The sequence below is a fragment of the Stegodyphus dumicola genome, chromosome 7 (assembly GCF_044657685.1).
Source record: "Stegodyphus dumicola isolate Sdum_Otavi_A_Nest chromosome 7, ASM4465768v1".
NCBI classification, from domain to species: domain Eukaryota; kingdom Metazoa; phylum Arthropoda; class Arachnida; order Araneae; family Eresidae; genus Stegodyphus; species Stegodyphus dumicola.
In genome coordinates, this window is record NC_140774.1 from 48,431,483 (window position 1) to 48,439,501 (window position 8,019).

Here is an 8,019-nt window from a genome sequence, read left to right on the forward strand (position 1 = left end):
ACAACAACAAATACTTAACAGAGAAGGAAAAATTAGAGTAGAGTTAAAATATTTGGAATATTGTTTTGGAGACTGTTTTAACCGTTTGACTGCTACACGGCGCAAAAGCGGGTCATTCATTTGTATCGAAAACCGCGACGCAGTTAGTTATTTTATAATGCACTCATGTTACAAAGTATGCGTGAGGTCAGCCTACGTACGTTCACACGTAATGCATTTTTTCATAACAGCGCCTCAAATAATAGGCTATTACGCGGAATAATTATCATCACCATTCTACATGTGAAAATATTTCTAGTATGCATGCTTATAAAGTACTTCCGTGTTGTTCGAAAATCCTGTTGAATTTGCGTTTCTAAACAAGCTTCATTTATTTGCAATTATGAAACTTGTATTCAGATTCAGTTCGATGAATGCAGGTGCCGCAAAAGAACTGCTGTTTTAATATTTTTTTTTCATCGCACCTCGTCTGGTCTCTACATGCAATCCATAGTTAGCGTATTTATTATTGCATGAAGTGCATACTATTTGAATTACGGAAACATGATTGCAGTCTAAGACAACTAGAGCAAGTTTCTTGCATTCTGGCCACATTTTTCAAAATTAAACTTTCATAGTTATATTTAACCTTTCATTTTACTTACTGTGTATTAAGATCCAAAATATACATTTTTTCTTTTTGTCTATTCATTTTTTATTCTATACTGTCATTGCATGAATTGGTCAGCTACGAGACTCGTGAAATTGCATTATCAGAATCTAAAGTCTCCAGATCTAGCTATTTTTTGAAATTTAACTCTTTTTTGAAGAATATTAACAAATACATTTTTGCGCTTATGTATTTCTAAGTCAGCAGATTCATGTTGATTTTATCGGAAAAATTGAAATTAAATATCCAGAGGAGCTTTTCAATAAAATTATTTTATTAAATACTCATTATAATATATTAATATTAGAAAGGTATATATTGATATTAAATACCCACAGAAGCGCAACGTAATTTATCGAAAGTGCGGTATATTTACTGAAATCTAATTTTGTATAAAATAAACCAACATTAAGAAAGCTTCCTCAAATTCTATACTGCTAATCATTAGGAAAACTTAACGATATTTAGATGCACTTTTGCCTGCAGAAGAGACAAATTGATTGAAATTTTTATTTTTATTCTTGATTGGAACAGGTTTCTAATGGGATATTTTTTATTTTCAGTTGGCTTCAGTCAGCCAGTTTCCTCAGCTTCAGTAGAAGATGAAATAGCAATGGTTGTAAAAAGACAATGGAATAAGAGAATACCTGGATCAGAATCACAAGTTATTTCCAGTATTTTAGTAGCATCTGTTTAATTTTTATAGACGAGTTTAATTCAACGAATTTCTTCGTAACTGCTTGTAGTTTTGCTAATTTTATTAAAAAATTATAATTCTCCTCATTCTAAATTTTAAAGTTAATATTACAGAGAATTAGAATAAGTAGCCGTTTTTTTCTTTAGTACGGTGAATGAAAGATTAAGTTCGTAACATAAATAGAGTTTTGATTCATTAATACGTCAAAGATGAATTCTAATATAACGTGAAATATACTCTTAAATAAATTAATGCCTTCAGAAATAAGTGTTTCAATATGATGTTCGCCCACCAGCGGCCGAGCAGTAAAGACGCTGAACGCTGGTAGTTCGGTCTGAGGTTCGAATCCCGTGAACGGGCTGGCTGCATGGGCGTTTTCGTGGTTTTCCCCATGTGTAACGTGTATACGAGCCAGTTTCCCTTAGAAAGTCCTCCACGAAAGGCATCCCTCCCTTTAGGCAGATAGCCCTCGTGTGCTTTGCCATTACTGAATAATCCAAAAATCCAATATGATGTTCTACTGATTAAACGCTAATATGTCGGCCAGACGGTATAGTGGTTAGGGAAGCTTATCCCGAGAAGACATAGATGTTAGTAAACGTATAATGTCGGTGTTATGGAGATAAGAAAGGAAGGAGTGGCCAGCTCGGCACTAAGAGTGAAGCACTGCTACGAAGCTTCGGTCTCCAGATGGGGTGTTTTTTGTTTACAGAAGCTTCCTTGACAGCCCTTCGATAGTAATTTGACACACGACAGTTCCATACAAATCGGAAAACGGGACCTTTCCTCATAAAAGAAACATTCATTGTGTGATGGATGATGGCAATTTGTATAGTAGCTTAGTGACATTTATGTAAAAATCACATCTTGGTTATTTTTTGATAACTAACAACAGCGATTTTGATCATGAATTTGTTTTATAAAATTCTAAGCTTTTGAACTAAAAAAATATAGATTTTAGCGAAAATGTTATGCTTAAAGAATGAAAACTACCTTACGGTACCTTTAAAATTGTACACGTCTTTCGATACTCTTGATAGAGTATTCACTACTTTTATTTTATGTTTCAGACGCCAAAATGTTTTAAATAAAATATATTTTTTTTTTCCATCCACATATTATTGTGACATGCACTTTTTAAAACTTTTTAGAGGAGAGGGTTTATAGTTGCTCCTTTTAAACTTATCATTTTATTTTTATATAACTTAAAAATAATCACTTCGGGTTTATATTGTTTTCTTATTTGGGTTAATTAAATAATAAAATTACCACCAAATGCTGCAATCCTCTTCCAAATTAATAAATATACACACAGATATACCAATAAGTTAACTTTTCCTTGATTTGTAACCATACATTTGTGTAAAATTATGTACAGTTTTACACAAATGTATGGAACAGAAGACGGATGGATACATTTGGGAATTCGGCGGAAGTACCAAGTGCGGTCAAGATGATGTGACCACATGAACGTGCCACATCATCAAGACAGCTTATTAAGTGTTTGAAAATCGACAGAGGTGATTTGTGTATCCTGCCAAAGGAGGTCCGATTATGAATGGTCCTCTTATTGATTGTTCGTACTGGAAACCAATCTGTTAAAGGTATTGTAAAGCAAATTAAGATGCGTACTTAAGAAAGTAATAAAGAAGAGTTTTAGAATATGTATTGTTGAAATTAAAGCTAAAAAAATCTGATAATTAAAAGAATTATTCCCCTTGCGTTTTATAACTCAGTTACAAGTTTCAAATTAATATTAAAAAATAAATCCGTTTTTAAAATTACTTTCAGAAATATTGAGAGAAAGTTAAGTACTATTTAGCGTATTTCGCTATTAAAATAAAAGGTGCTTTAATTTGAAATGGACCGAAGAGAGCATTAATTATAAATTGACTTAGATTATTCGATTAAGATGCCTCAGAAGCTAAAAAAATCATGTCATATTTGAGAAAGTATTTTAGGAAGAAGCTCTATAAATAGAAAAGAAATAATGCATAATTTTAATATTAATAATGCAATAAACTTTGATCTTAATTTTTGTAATCCTTAACCGAATAAAATCGATTTACTTTACAATTTTTTTCTAATGTAATTAAGGAATACTTGTGAAAATATTTTATTCCAATTAAACCGTTCTCAGCAAACTGTTCTGTGAAAATTATAGCATTTAATTCCGTTCAGAATGAATTGTTGTTTAAAAATGTATTCTTTTCATATACTTAGAACTCTGAAATATTGTAGAAAAGAAAATATATGCATTTATATGTATATTTAGGACGTAATTACAAAATATTTACATTGGATCGTGTCAAAACCCATTGAACCTTAATGGTAAATGACGCAATGTTTTGGTCACTACGAAGGGATCGCCAGTGCTTCAAAGCAGTGTATGGGGAAAACCGTGTAAGGGCCGTTCCCACTGGGGTTTTTCTGAGCTAACGGACTCAATTCCATATGTCGACTAGCTCCGCTATGCCTACGGTTCAGATTTTTCAACTTGCTGCCCTCTGAGGAAAAAAAAAAAAAAAAAAAAAAACTAGTTTTGGAGATGGGTCGGCTACGTTAGTTGCCTCAGATGAACCCCACTGGGAACGGCTCTTCAGGGCTACTTCATCTTTTTTTTTTACCTCCATGATCGGTGCGACATGGTGGCATTCTAAATATGCGGCGAGCGGAAAGTCCTCTCTTTTTTTCTCAGCATGGAAGCCGAGGAGGAAGGTCGCACGTTTCACGTGCTCCCGCCAACTCAGCCAAATTCGACGGAACTTAACGTAATTTGTGACAATATTATGGATACATCGAATAATGAGGATGTAAGCAATCAGGATATTGTGAATGAACGACCCCCTGCGCAATCTGATGAGAGATTAACATCGATTATCAAGTTCTACGATCTAAAACAACTGTTCCAGGCGATTCAACGGCAGAAGGTCTTCATTAAGCGGGTATCGACGCCTCTAGATGCCGCCAGCTACAACCAGCTAATTGCTTGGATGTACAAATTTTCCACCTGCAACCGACAAGGCACTATTTCTTAAAAACGATTGAAAATGAACGTATAGCTAAAGAAACTGATTTAAAAGAAAAAGAAGCAATTCGTTTAAAACGAATTAACCCACGAGAACGCGCGTCGAGCCTGCGAGGCCCGGTCGTTACAAAAACGTAATACAAAAATTTCTCCTATTGGTGAAATTTTTCGACCTTCTCAGTAGTTGCGTTTAAGGTCATGTACTTGTCATTCACAAGCATTTCCGGAATTTAACTCTTCATCTTTTCTCAGAAACTGAGTAACCGGGCTTCCCAGGCCCGAGGCGCGCGCTCGCATTGTCGTTTAAAATTGTGAAAAATGTGAAAGAGATAAGGCATTTGCAAAAATGTCTTGCTATTTGAGTTATGACGACGGAATGAAAAGACTACAGAAACTATTAACCGAAGTGTCGACCGATAAAGATACAATTAATGAAGAGGACAAAGAAATAGTTGGTGAAGAACAGTTTAGTGATCACCAATCGAATTCTGAAGAGGCATTATACTCAAGCGATGAATCTAGTAATGAATTAAGTAATTTTGTGTCCGTCAGCGAATTGTTATCTTGGCAAATATAATGTGACAAAAATGGAATATAAAAAATTGCTGTGAGAACTCTTGCTCACAACATTGTGAGAAAATTGCTCGGAAATGTTTGTGAAACAAAATTTGTGTCCTCCCCTATGAATTCTTGGCAACTACTTATGGATGAAAAAATTCTAGTAGATTGTGCAAAAATTTATATCGAATCCACTGCCGTCAAATTTGGAAGATAGAGAGATGCTCGACCCACAAATATTACACAGAAAACAGAACATTTATCGGTCTTCTTTATTTTGGAGGACACCACAAGGCTTCTCACGTAAATGTTCTCGACCTTTGGGGTGACTGACGGAACAATGCTTGACATTTTTCATCGAACGATGTCTAACAAAGTTTTTTTTATTTATAATGAGATGTTTGAGATTTGATGATATAAGAGATCGCTTTTCTAGAAGGGAAATAAATAAACTGGCTCCGATAAGATATGCCTTTGAAAAGTTCATTGAAAATTGCAAAAAAGTTTACAGTCTTGGCGTAACGGACCGACAATCACAAATTTGCTGCGCTATGTGCGAGAAAAATATTTGCGGTAAACACAGCACGATTATTTTGAAAAAAAAAAAAAAAAAAGTGAAATGAAACTTTTATTTGGAAATTATTGCTGTAAAAATTTAATATTGCATAAATTAGTAATAAATTTCATTTGCGCTCAGAAAGAAATCAGTTTAATTTTTGTTGTTAATGATAAATAATTTCAGTCTTAAAATACAATTTTATTAGACTTATTAAATTAAATGTATATTTTTATATTTTATACACTCTGTTTTTATTATTTAGATGTTGTTCTTCAATTACACAAGCAATTTTATTTTTGTTTTGTTGAGAAAAACGCTTCGGGCCTACGAAGCCCGACGCGCGTCATCGCGTAGCTAAAAGTAGCGCTCGTCTTCGCGAGTTAAGCAATCAATTTCCGTAGGAAAGCCTTCTGCGAAAAAACGCAAGGGGCAAAATATTGATGCAGAAGGCTTTATTACATCTTCTTCTAGAAAGCAAGGCAATTTAATTGATATTGACTCTGATAATGATTCAGATCCTAATTCTAATGTTAAAAAATCTAAAAATGTAAATCTATGTACTGATATCACAAATGCATCCAATATGGCAGCCATGCAAAGGTCAAAGATGAACCCTGCTCCTAACAACAGTAAAATGTCAAAGGTCACCCATTGTAAGAACAAGTATGAGGCTATCAAAGAGTCTTTGTTACATGCAGACAATGAGCAGAATTCTCCCTCTTCAGTTTCGGTTTCTCCTATCAACCAAGAGGTAAACAGATGAGAAACAAGTTCTAATAGCCACCATGTGAGAAGCGTCCCTCCTCCCTCCGCAGTAACCATCTATTCCGGCGATACACGTAAAATCTAACAAGCAGTGGAAGACGCAATTGAATTTTTTGCGTGAGATTATCCCCAATATTCAAAGCAAGCTCACTGGACCTTATTTGAAATTGTTCGTTCAAACCGAACTTCAGTTCCAGGAGGTTACTCGCTGGATGAAAAAGATTGACATCCAAATTGCGGGAGCAGTTTTTAAAAAATTAGCTCTCAAAAGCTATTTTACTAAACTACTAAAATTACTGAGGAGCTAAAATAGCTACTAAAATTAGCTATTTTAGCTCCTCAATGTTAATTGAGTTTGGTATATATATATTAATCTCTCTTTTTATTAAGCTTATTTGGTCCTTCTTTTCACATTTCGAAATTCAGGTTCATTAAAAAAAAAAAAAAAATATGATTTATTTTTAAATTTATATTTTTAAATAATTTTTACAAATTTTTCAAAAACCGTTTTGAATTATAATCTATAAAAATTTTACCATCATATTAATGTAGACGTATTTCTAAGCGTACCTGCAAAAAATTACAATTTTTTATTCAACATTTCCGAAGATATACGTGAATTTATATATTGGCGAGTTTTGAAATTTGGCATATTTGTTGAAAGCGGTAAAAAATCAGATGTGGTGGTTTAAACACTTTGCTAAAATTATTTGGAAGTAGAAACGATGCGACTTTTTTCCCACTCGTACACATTGTAAAAAGGCAGGAACGAGGAGTCTTTTTTTCTGCTCCGGCATAATGGAAGGGAAAGGAAAATTGGTTACCGTATATTAAGAAGTTAGCCAAGTGAATTATTCTTGGCCAAACTAAAAAACTTTCGCCAAGATAAATGTTTGAATTTCTCCCTAAATTTCGCACCAAATTTTTCAAAATTTAATATCTAGGCATAATTTGAGTCCTAGAAACGAAATATGGAAAAAAAATTAGTATGTTATTTCAGAAAAAGTCTGATTGTTTGTCAAAATACCTATGTTACAACAATGCTATATATAAATCTAATATATATCGTTTAGAAGTCGGGCTTTTGAGACATAAAAAACGCAATTTGAATTTTGTCGATCTGCCCAGTAGAACGGGAGATATAGAACTGCTCCATCCCCCCCCCCGCAGTGTACCTTTTTATTTCACATACATATTCGCAGAAAGCAAAAAGCTGACCTTCCGTTATAGACAGAGCAACTATCTTTTGTATTTTGCATTTCCAGTTTATGAAATTTTACCTAATTTAGCAAAATAACCTCCAAATAATTTTTCATCTTCAGTAGTACACCTGTAGCAGCTCTCTCTATGTATAATATTATCTTTGTTGTCACGAAGTTTAGTCTGTCTAGAATGGCAACAAGAATAGCTAACAATGAAAAGTTTGCTGCTTGATGTTTCTAATTCTAAACGTTTTTCTTTACTATTGTGAATTAAAATGTGCTTAATCCATTTCAGAATTATCTTTTAATTTGTTAAATTATCCCACGAATTCGTTGTGCATAGCGCCAATGACACACCAGCTCGCATTTCAAGTAGCATTTAATTTTCCATAGTCGAAGATATACATTAAACATACATTTTGTGTTCGTTTAATGTGCTTAAATAGCCTCTTTACTGATTTCTGGTGTTTTTCTCTAGTACCTTTATTATATTGAATTTGAAATTTTAGGATTCTAGGGAAAGGGTCTGTATGTGAGGATTCGCTATATTTGTAAACTTTC